The sequence below is a fragment of the Phyllostomus discolor genome, chromosome 8, assembly GCF_004126475.2.
Source record: "Phyllostomus discolor isolate MPI-MPIP mPhyDis1 chromosome 8, mPhyDis1.pri.v3, whole genome shotgun sequence".
Lineage (NCBI taxonomy): Eukaryota > Metazoa > Chordata > Mammalia > Chiroptera > Phyllostomidae > Phyllostomus > Phyllostomus discolor.
Window position 1 is genome coordinate 27,550,007 of NC_040910.2, and position 12,049 is coordinate 27,562,055.

Genomic DNA, 12,049 nt, shown 5'->3' on the forward strand with positions numbered 1-12,049 from the left:
GCCTTAGTAACAGACAAAAGTTTATAGTTGTAAATTTGCATGTTTTGATTCTGCCACTTCTGAAAACTTCTCTTCCTCTACTCCCAACCCATCAACCCATGATAGTCTCTTAGGTCAGTAGGGCTTCTGTCCTCAGGATACTTAGAATTTAAGACCTAGGAAAAAAAGAAAAAAAGAAATACCCACTAGCATATAATTGAAAGAGAATCTCATGCTAGATTTTAAAAATAAATTCAATATGAAAGCACAAAAGAAAAGATTTTTTTGACAGGAGACTTAACTGCATAAGGGACCAGCATTAGAGTTAAGCCTTGAAGGGCTGATCCTACTTGGATAAAGATATAATAGAAGCTTGTTTTTGTTTTGCTTTGCTTTTTCCAGTGAGTGATGACATGGAGGTAGGGAGCAGCAACATGGATATTCAAGAAACAGGATACTGTACCATTTGATAGAAAAATGCAAAGCGCATTAGAAAAGTACAGGAAGATAAGGTGTAAAATAAAGATCAGTTGGGTCCAAATGTCCTCCTTTGCCTGTCCTCTAGTTGTCATGCACTATAGGCTTGGCTAAAACTTGATTTTTTTGTTTTTGTTTTCCTCTACTGACATTACTCTTGTCAATATTCTTTTCATCCTGGAATGTGGTCTGCTAAAGCTGTTAATTTCTGCTTTTACCATCCTCAAATTCCGTAGACCACCCACCTTATGATAAGTATCATATTTAACCTCAGTAATTTCTGCCAGGGGCTACTCACTTTCACCAGGGGTAGACTGTCAGCTGGAGACAGTTCTGTATTCTTTGCTCATCCTTTGTCAGTATGGGATGTGCAGAAAGCAACCAATCTAGGGTTAAGTGTGCTGGCACTACCAAAAGGTGATTGTGAAAGCCATTTATTAATCTGAATATTTGATATGCCCTGAAAAAAATACTGAAAGTATCCCTGGCTGGCATAGCTCAGTGGATTGAGCGTGGGCTGCAAACTAGGCATTACAGGTTTGATTCCCAGTCAGGGCACATGCCTGGGTTGCAGGCCTTGACCCCCAGCAACCGCACATTGATGTTTCTCTCTCTCTCTCTCTCTTTCTCCTTCCCTTCCCTCTCTAAAAATAAATAAATAAAATCTTTTAAAAAATACTGAAAGTACTTTTGCATGAGGAAAGTAGTGTTTTGCACTAGAGAAGTAATCTCTGCAGCCTAAGTACTTATCAGTGAACATGGGTCATAGTAGGGATTCAGTAAAATGACTGTTGAGTGGATAAATGAATACCTAAATATGTCATCATCTTCCATGTCCATTCTTGTGGCTTACAGGTGACTTATAGGTTAAAACTTACTTACCTCCACTTTATTGAGAATAGGATAGTTGTCATGCCAACTTGACAAAAATGTTAACAAGGACAACTATTTGGTTGAAAGAAATCCTGGGTAAATTTGTCCGCTCAGGCAGAAAAGTTGCTTTATTATCCCCGTACTCACAATGACAACAGTACCAAAACATTTTAATGTGTATTCCTTTCACACTTGCAAAAGCACAGGAAGATAAGGTGAAAAGATCAGTTGGGCCCAGATGGCCTCATTTGCCTGTCCTCTAGTTGTCATGCACTATAGGCTTGACTAAAACTTGATTTTCGCCAACCAGAGATGTGATCTAACCCTCACTACTTAGAATGTGGCCTGTGTATCAGTGGCATCAGCACGACCTGAGATCTTGTCAGGGATACGGAGCATTAGGCCTCAGCCCAAACCTACTGAACCATTTAACAAAATCCTCCCTTGATTCCTATGCATATTAAAGTCGGAGAACCACTGATCTACTATGAACTCATTAAGTATGTGAGACCTGGGAACAGGTTGTAGGATTATCTTTAATCCTAGGGATTTTTAGAACCCTCATCTCTCTCTCTCTCTTTTTTTTTTCTGGGATGTTATTGCCGTATCAATTCAAATAAATTGAGGACACTAATGGATTCATCTCTACTGGCTTCTTGGTCCAGTTCATAAACCAACACCACAAGTTCATAAACTGAAAGGAATTGAGAGAAAGGGTGAGGCAGTAAGGCAGCAGGAGGGAAGAAAGGAAAGCTCCATTGTTTGCTATTATAAACCCCCCTTTTTATGTCAGGGGCAGAAATTCACTTTATTTTTTTAACAAACCATTGATTGTATTAGTTGTCGAATCAGGATAACTTGTCAAACACAAGAAAAATAAGAAACATTTCATGATCATTTTCCTCTTTATCATTCTTTTATACTCCTTCTTAAGATAGCTATTTGCTTTCAATTTATTTTAAACACACCTAGTTAGGTGAATTTTATACTGGTAACTTGTAATTACCAGGACCATGTTACCACTCCAAAACATCTGTTTTGGAATGTGAAGTCTTAATTATGAAAAGCAGACCATGTGAGATTGGAATTCCTAAATTTCTAGTCATGGTAGGACATTCATGAAAAAAGTTGGACTTGAAAAGATTCTAATGGTGATAGAAATGTTGTCCACTCTTTTTTCTCGAAATGAATGGTGTTTGTTAACAGTAAATAGAGCACTGGGGGTAATAATGGCCCACAGTCCTTGACCCAAAAGTGTCCATGTCTTCATTCCTGATACCTGTGAATATAACATGTCACATGGAACATGGCGAGGGGGAGTTAAATTTGCTCCCCCTTGAATTAGGATCGTTAATCAACTGACCTTGAGATTGGAAAATTATCCCAGATCACCCATGTGGGCCTATTGCAATCCCAAGATTCCTATAAATAAAAGATGGAAACAAGAAAGTCAAGGTCAGAGTCAAAGAGAGTCAGAGAGATGCAATGTGGAAAAGAATTAAAGTAATTGCTGGCTTTGAGGATGGAAGGGAGTTATTTCCAAGGAATGTGTGCAGTCTCTAGAAGCCAGATCATCCTAGAAAAATGATTCCCCCTCAGAGCCTTCAGAAAGGAACACAGCTGAACTGAAGTCTGCTACATACAAAAATTATGAATTTGCGTATTTAAAGGAGAAGATTTTTAAGGAAAGTATTGAAGGCTCTGCCTGGTTTCTTCTTGCTGCTTATTGTAAAATGTGAAAAGAAAGAGAGATTGAAGGAAGAACTATTAAGCAAAAAAGAACCAGGGCTTGGTGATTTAGAAAATTCTCAACTTATTACAAAAGATGCCAGGCCATTGTGATCCAGGCAAACGTAGCATCTTTGCACTTTGGTGGCACTGGGAGAGTTTATTGATTTTCATATTTAAAAACATACAACAGATTCCTATATTTTTACTTTATGTCCTAAAGTAAAAATTATATTGCCTCTTTTATTCCTAATATCATTACATAGCACTAGCACTCCATAAATTGTTTATACTTGGAAAGGAGACCAAACTCATATCCTATAGATCTCAATATATTTAATGATGCTTTTAAAATATCTCCTTATCGAAATAACTTATAATTCAATTGACTTTAAGAAATTGAAAAGAAAATATATGGTGGAGACAATGACATAAAAAGTCCCTGAGATGAATGGGTTAATGGATACTGTAAAATAAGCATTTGTGAAATTTGTTCAAAGGCATTTATTGAATGGAACTGTGTTTGTTCTATCCAGTTAAAGATACTTCATATGGATAAAATTGGACATGTTTAAAGAGAACCATTTAGCCATACAAAGACACAATTTCTGCAAAAACAAACAAACTAAAAACAGTCCATAGCTATGGTTAGGGTCTTCAATATCAATACTTCCTTCTCTAGCTCAGTCCCCGTCCCGCCCCACCCATGCACAAAACGGACAGAGCAAGCTCGAGTTCCACCTCCCTGCTCCTCAAAGCCACTTACTATATTGTGCTGGAATAGAGGATGCATCGCATACTAAACTGATGAGAATGGATACTACACTTGATCTTAACCAAAAGACTGAGAGATATTTTCTTTTTTTTTTATTTTAAGAGTACATTTATTAAAGCCGGGGGCAGTGAAACAAGGAAGGGCTTAGGATAGAAGCAGCAGCAGAAGAGAGCCTAGGTGGGGACACTTCGGCTCTCTAGAAATGTTAGAGGAAGGAATGAACCTATGTGGGCTACTCAAGAAACAATCTATGTGAGAAATAGAAGTCACAGAGACCGAAGTGAGCCAGAGTGGGGCCACTGGTCTTGGCTCACTGAAAAGTCGGAGAAAGGCAGGCCTTGGAAACAGGTTCAGGGGGCAAGCCCAGGATGAGCTGCCGCTGCCCACTGCACCCCTGGTTGCCAGTCTCATGGAAACCCTTAGAGTTTAGGAGATGCACTCCTGAGAGGGAAAAGTGGCACAGGTGTGTTCTTGGGAGGGAAAGCGTACTCCATGTCTTTGACTTCAGCATTTTTTAAATAGAATAACTAACACTAGCTGTCAACAAATACATTATTTAGACTATTCATAACAGCCCCAAATCAGCTACAGGTGAGTGGATGAACACATTGTGGTGCATGCATACGATGGAATGCTACTCAGCGGTAGGAAAGAAGGACCTACTAAAAACACAGAAACATGGATGAATCTCAAAAACATGCTGAGGAAAAATAAAATAAAATAAATGAGTACATACTGCATGATTCCATCTATATGAAATTCTAGAAAGAGTAAAACTCATCTGTAATAGCAAAGGACAGATTAGTAGTTGCTTGGAGCTGGGCTGGGAAGTTGCCTGCAAGGAGGCACAGGGACTCTCTGGGTTACAGAAATGTTCTAATTTATGACTGGGGTGGTGGTCATGAGGGTGTATACATTTATCAAAATTCAGGGAACTGCACATTTAAAATCGGTATATCTTATTTTATGTACATTTATCTCAAGTTGTTTTAAAATGAGAGTTGAAGTCATAACAACACCCCAGCTTATTAGAAGGACAAATGAATTTTTTCTGAGGTTTTACATTTTAAATGTCAAAAAAAGAATCATAATTGTTTACATTGTTTATTTTGTTCCAGACACTGTTCTAAACACCATGTATGTTATGCATTTGCTTCCCCCAGCAAACACTATTATTGTATCTGCTTAACATATGAGAAAATTGAGGTATATGGAGATCAAATAACTTTCCCAATATCACACAGCTAGCAGGACTCAAACTCGAGCTGGCTGGTTCATCACCCTAGGATATGAATCACTCTGGTCATTCTGCAAAGAGCTTATTAACTATGCAAAACAAAAGTCCCTGTTTAGACTTATTAAATCAAACTCTTTAGGTACTGGTAAGTCCCAGGAACCTGCATTTTAACCAGCATCTGTAAACCACTTTGATGGCTGAGGATCATACTCAGAAACACTAAATATTTCAAGGTAGTAAAATTGTCTTATTGAGGATCTCCTTGGGCAGGTACCCATTCCTGACACCATTATATAACAGGCTTGGGTTTTCACCTTGAACTGCCAACTATTTATTTATTCTCTTAATCTCTTTGCTTGATATTAGTTTGAGCTACCAATGGAGAACTTGAGTTTCAACAGCTTTACCTCCTAATACAATGGTTAACCAAATGGGGTAGTGTGTATCTATTTAATAAAAGAAAGAAAGAGGGAGAGAGAGGGAGAGGGAGAATAAAGGTAAGAAGGAAGGAGGATGAGAGGATGGCAGTGAGGGGAAGAAGGAAGATGGAAGATTACTGAACCAGGTAGGCAAAGCATGGAAGGTATATTCAATAAAGCTACTTACAGAAGAAAACATTAAGAAAATATACTCAAGTACGTTTCACCCAACTCTTCAAATGTTATAAAGGCTGACTTATTCCTGCTTCCTTTAACGGTAAGTCATGTTAGAAAATAATTATTAAGTAAGTGCATGCCTTTTACAGAGAGTTGAAAAATGTTTAACACTTTCTATTTCTAGGCACTCAACTTACAAGACAACCCTAGACCTCCTGTAGGTGAAGTTCCCACACATCTTCCCCAACAGAATGGCAGTCTGCTATTTCAGGGGTTTTGCTGTAGAGCTGGTTGAAATAGAGTTTTTTTTTTAATCCTAATAGAATATCACTTTTAGAAGAAAGCAATTAGTCAAAATGAGAATTTTATATGTGACTATAAATATATGAATATCTATGAGTTCTTTAATTTTAAGAGTGGCTTCCCAAGGCAACATGACCTACGGACCTATGGAAAAGAGAGCCATCTCTGCAGAAAGACTTGCTTGCAACTATTCAAAGAATAATGAAAGAGATGAGAAGTATACGTTAGTAAAGTGCCACCATCCTTTTAAATATTGTAACAGATAAAACTTTTTCTGCTTCTCGTTATACTTTTTTTAAATTCAAAGCTGGTATGAGAAAAAAAATCATATGCTGCTCCTTAAGCAGCTCAGTGGGAGTGAAGCCTGGTGGTTTTTATTCTTCTTCACAGGAGAGCGACCGACTGGTGATGTGTTGTGCTAATGAGCTCATGAGTCTGTGCCAGAAACACCTAATGCGTGGTTATTCACTTTGCTTTTAGTTTTCACTTTAATTCCAACAGCAAGATGTTTTGTTTGAGCCTTGCTCATGAGAGTGTTTCACATATGCTGCTTCTTCTGGGAGAAGGGAAGCACACAGATTCCAAAACTAAAAGGCAGCCAGGGAGACGGAGATGCTCTTCAGATGGTCTCTCCGGGCGGGGCCACGAGGCATACACATCCGGTGCATTGCTTTAAACAAAGAAACTGATTCAAATTTCTTCAGAGTAAAGAGATTCCTGTTTTGACATAAGGAGAAGGCTAATTATGCAGCAACAGACTTATTGGAATCTCATTTTATGAAAATGACAATTATGGCTGCTGCTCTTATATTTATAAAATACTTCGTTTAAACAGTTGACAATATTATGTACTTACCTAAGGAAAATTAGTGTCTTACCAACTCTGTCCTCTTAGAATATTTTATTTTGGCCTGATTATAAAAGTAATGCAAGTTACAGAACAGTCCCTCCCTTTCCAACACCAGGGCAGACGTGCAGAGCCACCCTTCCCAGCAGAGAGGACTGACAATGCTGGGTAAGAACTAAACACAAATTTAAAGCTTAACTAGGCTATTGTCCAGAGAGGGTGACTAGCAGAAAACATAAATAACGAGAATGAAGGGTTTCCCTGGTAAGCAGGCCCAGTAGCTGGCAACTGCTCTGACGTCATCAGCCTACAACTGCTGGGCAGGAGCTTGGGATTCTGGGCAGCGTGTGTTGGGGAGATAGAAGACAAAGCCTAAGACAAGTCGGGAATGACAGCGCACTTCGAAATCTTGGACAGAATTATTTTCGCTCAGGGGTCTTCTTTAAGGGACTCAGAATGGAGCTGGAAAGGAACCAAGTCTCTCCGGAGTCTTTCTGATCTCAAGCCTATACTTCCACAGTTGTGGAATGGAAATTCATGTAAATGCAGTGCTTGCAAATCTACAGGCAGAACCTTTATTTTTCAATGGTCATGTGTTGGGAATGCCACAGGAGCCTGGCAGGAACAAACGTAAATCCGCACCTGGGAAACTACATGACAGAAAGTCTTCAAGTAATTTCTACAGATGAAATGAGATCATAATAAGAACATCACCACATACATGAGGAAAAACACCCCCATGAATGGTAGCAACAAGAAAATTATGCTGGACCGGCAAGGACTACAAAAGTAGAAATTATTCAAAACAGAATGTATAATAAGTGCATTTAACACAGTTTTTAAATAAAACATGTTCATAGTATAAAAAAGGAAACAGAATATAAAACTTGACCACTTGAAACTGGAACCAAAGGGAACTTTCAGTTTGAACAATGTAATTAGAAATAAAATCTCATGGAAAAGTTAAATAACAGATTAGGTATAAATGAAGAGAACATTAACAAATTGGAAAATAGATCTAAATAAGTAATTAAAATTTAGACAAAACTGGATGAAAATGTAGATAGGTTAAGATCTATGCAGGGTGCTACCAAGAGAGAATAGAGACTTAGTGAAAGGACAATATTAAAAGGGATACCAACTTAGGTTTTTCAGAAAAAGTTCAGTCATTTCTCCTCTTTTTTGCCCAATTATTCACAAGAAGGAAAAATAAAATTTAAAAAATCCATTCATAAATACATTTGATAAAATGACTAAACCAAAGATAGAGATCTTAAAAGTGACCCCCCCAAAAAAACTAAAATAATCTATAATGAAATGACAGCTTGATATCTACACACAATATATAAAACATAATATATTGCATACATATTACCTAATTCAACATTGTAAATACATGTAACATTCTTTCTTTCTTTACTTATTTTCAAAGAGAGGGAAAGTGAGGGAGAAGGAGAGGGAGAGAAACATCAATGTGTGGTTGCCTCTCGTGCACCCCCAATTGGGAACCTGGCCCACAACCCAGGCATGTCCTCTGACTGAGAATTGAACTAGTGACACTTTAGTTTTCAGGCTGGCACTCAATCCACTGAGCCACACCAGCCAGAGCTGTAACATCCTATACAGCATATAAAACTCCATAATATGTAACATAGCTGTATACCGATATATGTATGTATGTTTGTATATCTGTTTAGTTCTTGCCTTCTTTTGTTCAGTTTCTCTGTGTCTCTCCTTCCTCTAGCTAGGAGGGCATTTTCCCTGGAAGGGCATCTATCCTAAGCCTTTCCTGGTTTCACTGTCCCCAGTACAGTAATAAATGTACTCTCAAAATAAAAATGAAGAAAAGTCAATATTATTTCTCAGCCTTTTGCTTAAGATCAAGTATAGTATCTATTCTCATCAGTTTATTATGTGATTCCTGGGGGTAAAGTACACAAAAATGTGGGAACCCTTCTAAGACTGTGGTCTCCAGGAGTTTCTCATTCTCATCCCAGTATATTGTCAGCATCCAGAAATCCATCCGAATTACCACTTAAACATGCCTACCACTGGGTAAGTCTGCAGTGGCTTCTGTTGTAGGTAAGCAGATCATTGCTCTGATCCTCTGGATTCTCCTGAGATTTTGGGATTGTGGTTTTCCACACCACTCAGTTCTATGGTCGGTCTAAAAAAGTAGTTGATTTTCAGTTCGTCCAGCATTTGTCTTTTTGTAAAGGTAAGAGTATCAGCTTCCAAGATATTTACATGTCAGAGTTGAAACTGAAAGTTCCATTTATGTTATACTCAATGTCATCAATTTAAAAAGCTTTGAAATATTATCAGGCTTTAATTTTTACAGAAGTGTTATTTTTAACTTATGGAGAAAATGCTTTTGAAAATAAATATATATCCACTATATACTAAAATTATATTTTTAGAAAAAAACATTTCAAGAGCTATATAATTTCTATTACTTTTGTAGCCTCTTGTACTCTCAAAAAGTGTTCAACTGGGGCTGTGAATTACATTGGAACCCTCAAGCACCTACAGTTACAAAGTTTGACTTTAATGCCTTTGGCATCATCTACATAGACTCCCTACCTAGTTATCGTTACACAATCCAAACATTTGATAAATATAAAATAACGACCCTGCATTAACATCAAATGGTATGGACTTGTCAATAACTAAAGTATATATATATAAAGTTTACAATCAGCAAATATCTGCATCAAGTTGATGAGAAGGTTGCTTAACATCTGCATCTCTAGCTGGAACCAATCAATTTTTCTGTGGTGCATTTTCGTGGATTTGTATTAAATCACTTTTATTCCTAAGTAGGATGAGGTATTAGCAATAATAAATTTCCTAGAAGTTATGGAAAAGGAAACATCTGACATCCTCTGTTTATAATAGAAATTTCCTCTCCCCTATGTTAGGAGGGCCTGTGGCTCCCGGTCTTTTCTTTCTCAGGAAAAAAAAGATATATAGCTGCCAAGCTAGATATATTAAAAGAGCAGCAAAGATGAAAAAAAGAGACACTAAAGATTTTTCCCTTAAGAGCAAAGATCATTTTCCTTCAGCTATCTGAGATTGTAGAATGGAGGGCACAAGAGAAAAAGAATTGAAACGTTGATGCGGAGATTCACAAATAGGGGGGTGTCACTGAGGTGGGCACAATAAAGGGGAATGGCATGGGTAACTTTTTCAAATTGATTTAACCATGCACTGTATCGTTATGTATTAAATGAAGTCTAGCTTAACACATTCACGAAATGCAGTGGTAAGCAAAGCAGTTTAATATTTTGCCCACTGCTCCATAATTAGTGAGCTGGGAAACGATAGCCAACAATTTAGTTAAAAACAGCCTAAGTGCTATGAAAGGGACCTTCAGAGAAATATGAGAACTTATAAAGGGAGTCTCATCTTCACGGGTGGGAGGTGGAATCTCTTAGAGCCGGTGAAGAGGAAGCTAAAATGCGAAGTGTGCATGCAAGTGAATGGAGGGTTGAGGGAAGGAATAGTGTTTCAGCAGAAGGAACAGTATTGTTTTAGGGCCAGTATTGACATAAAACTGGGAATCATGTAACGGTCATACAATCCCATTTCATATCATCAAAACTATTGATCCAAACAGGAATATCTAGACACTTATGTTAGGGCTGCCAACCGTTGTGTAAGTTGCACACTGCAGAACTCCAGAGTACCAGCCACATGTACCACTCATTCAACTGTGTGGAGTGACTCGTAGTTTTACATAGCATCTTTGAAGAAATTTGTGTTGATTATTTTCTTGAATAAAGAGCCTTTTATAAGCACCCATAAAATTTTTTCATAGCAAGGACTTACAAAGTTGACAGGAGGTGAGTTTTGAGTGTAGACTCTACCAAGACACATATAATGTATTGGTACAAAGCACACTTCTAAAGCCGATATTTTCAAATGTGTTTTTACAGGACCTGCATTTTTTAGTTCTCACATCATTGAGCTACAATGAGATATTACTGCGTTTTTCCACAGAAGTCAGAAGTCGGCTTCGTGCTGTCGGTAAGAACCGTGCACTACAATCAAGTGGTCACTGGTGCCCAGACAGAGGTGCAATATAACACTCACCAAGCAGCTCACTCCACCTACCAGAACCATGCCCTACCAGACGTGTACTATTCAAGGAAATAATGACGAAAATGAGCCCACTGAGGATTTGACTTGAAAAGGGGACAGATAGAAAATGTGGTCCCACTGATGGAATGTTTAAAACAGAAACAGCTGCTTCCTGTCAACTCTTTTCTTTTACAAATCTCATTTCCTACTCATTACCACACTTTTCTCAAGGCCATGAACAAGGTTTGAAATAGCTATTTTGTCAGCACACATCTGCATGATTTCAAAAGCTCCATGGTGTGACTTTGCAATTCAATTAGTGAAGTTTCATTTGGAAGAGTCCAAAAGAATTTGAAAAAGTGGAAAACACCATTCAATAAGAAACAAAAGGATGTATTCTAGAAGAATAATGATAACTTTCCACATTAGTGCCTAATAAATGTCCATTTTGTTGTTGCTTTCCAAACAGTAATGAAAAGATTAGCTGAAATATAAAAAGTGGGCTGTAGTCATGGAAATGATAAAACAAAGTTTTCATAAGACTTAAAATCAGCATACTCTTCCTTTTCTAAATTTAGAGTTTATTTGAAATGAGCATAGTGATAATTGCTAAATAAGTATTTAGTGATTAAGAATGAGCGAACACTTTATTTTCTGGATGGTAGTAAAGGGTGACAGAGAAAGTACTGATAGGAACAGTGCTAATTTTCAGTTCCATAAGCAGTGTTAATACCTGTGAAAAACAGTTATCTGTAGGTTTAGTGCTTACATTGTAAATTAAGTTACATAGTTTTTCTTTTACATTCACAGACAAAGTTCATGTGCAAGATATATTTGCTATAGATGAAGTCAGATGAAGCACATTTATTTATTAGTATGTATCAGGATGGCACAGAGGTTTCGTCTTTTTGCGCACTGTAAGTGACTGGAGGTGGCTGCCTGGGGCATTGTTTTGAGAAAGAGCCTGAGGACACACTGAGAAAGTATATAATGCTAGCTTAGTGATGTTGGGGCAGGGGTGCTGAGTGACAGCCGATAGCCCTCATATTTGTTACCACTAGAGTTAATGTAGCTTAGAAAATACCTGCAAAGACAAAACCAGTTTGATGATTTATATATCCCTGAATCTCTAGCATTTTATTCTACAAAGT

General features: G+C 37.7%; 1 pseudogene; it reads right to left on the reverse strand.

Moving 5' to 3' along the window:
• Positions 1-3,731: 3,731 nt before the first annotated feature.
• Positions 3,732-3,910, reverse strand: LOC114504470 (annotated as a pseudogene).
• Between the last annotated feature and the right edge of the window lie 8,139 nt (positions 3,911-12,049).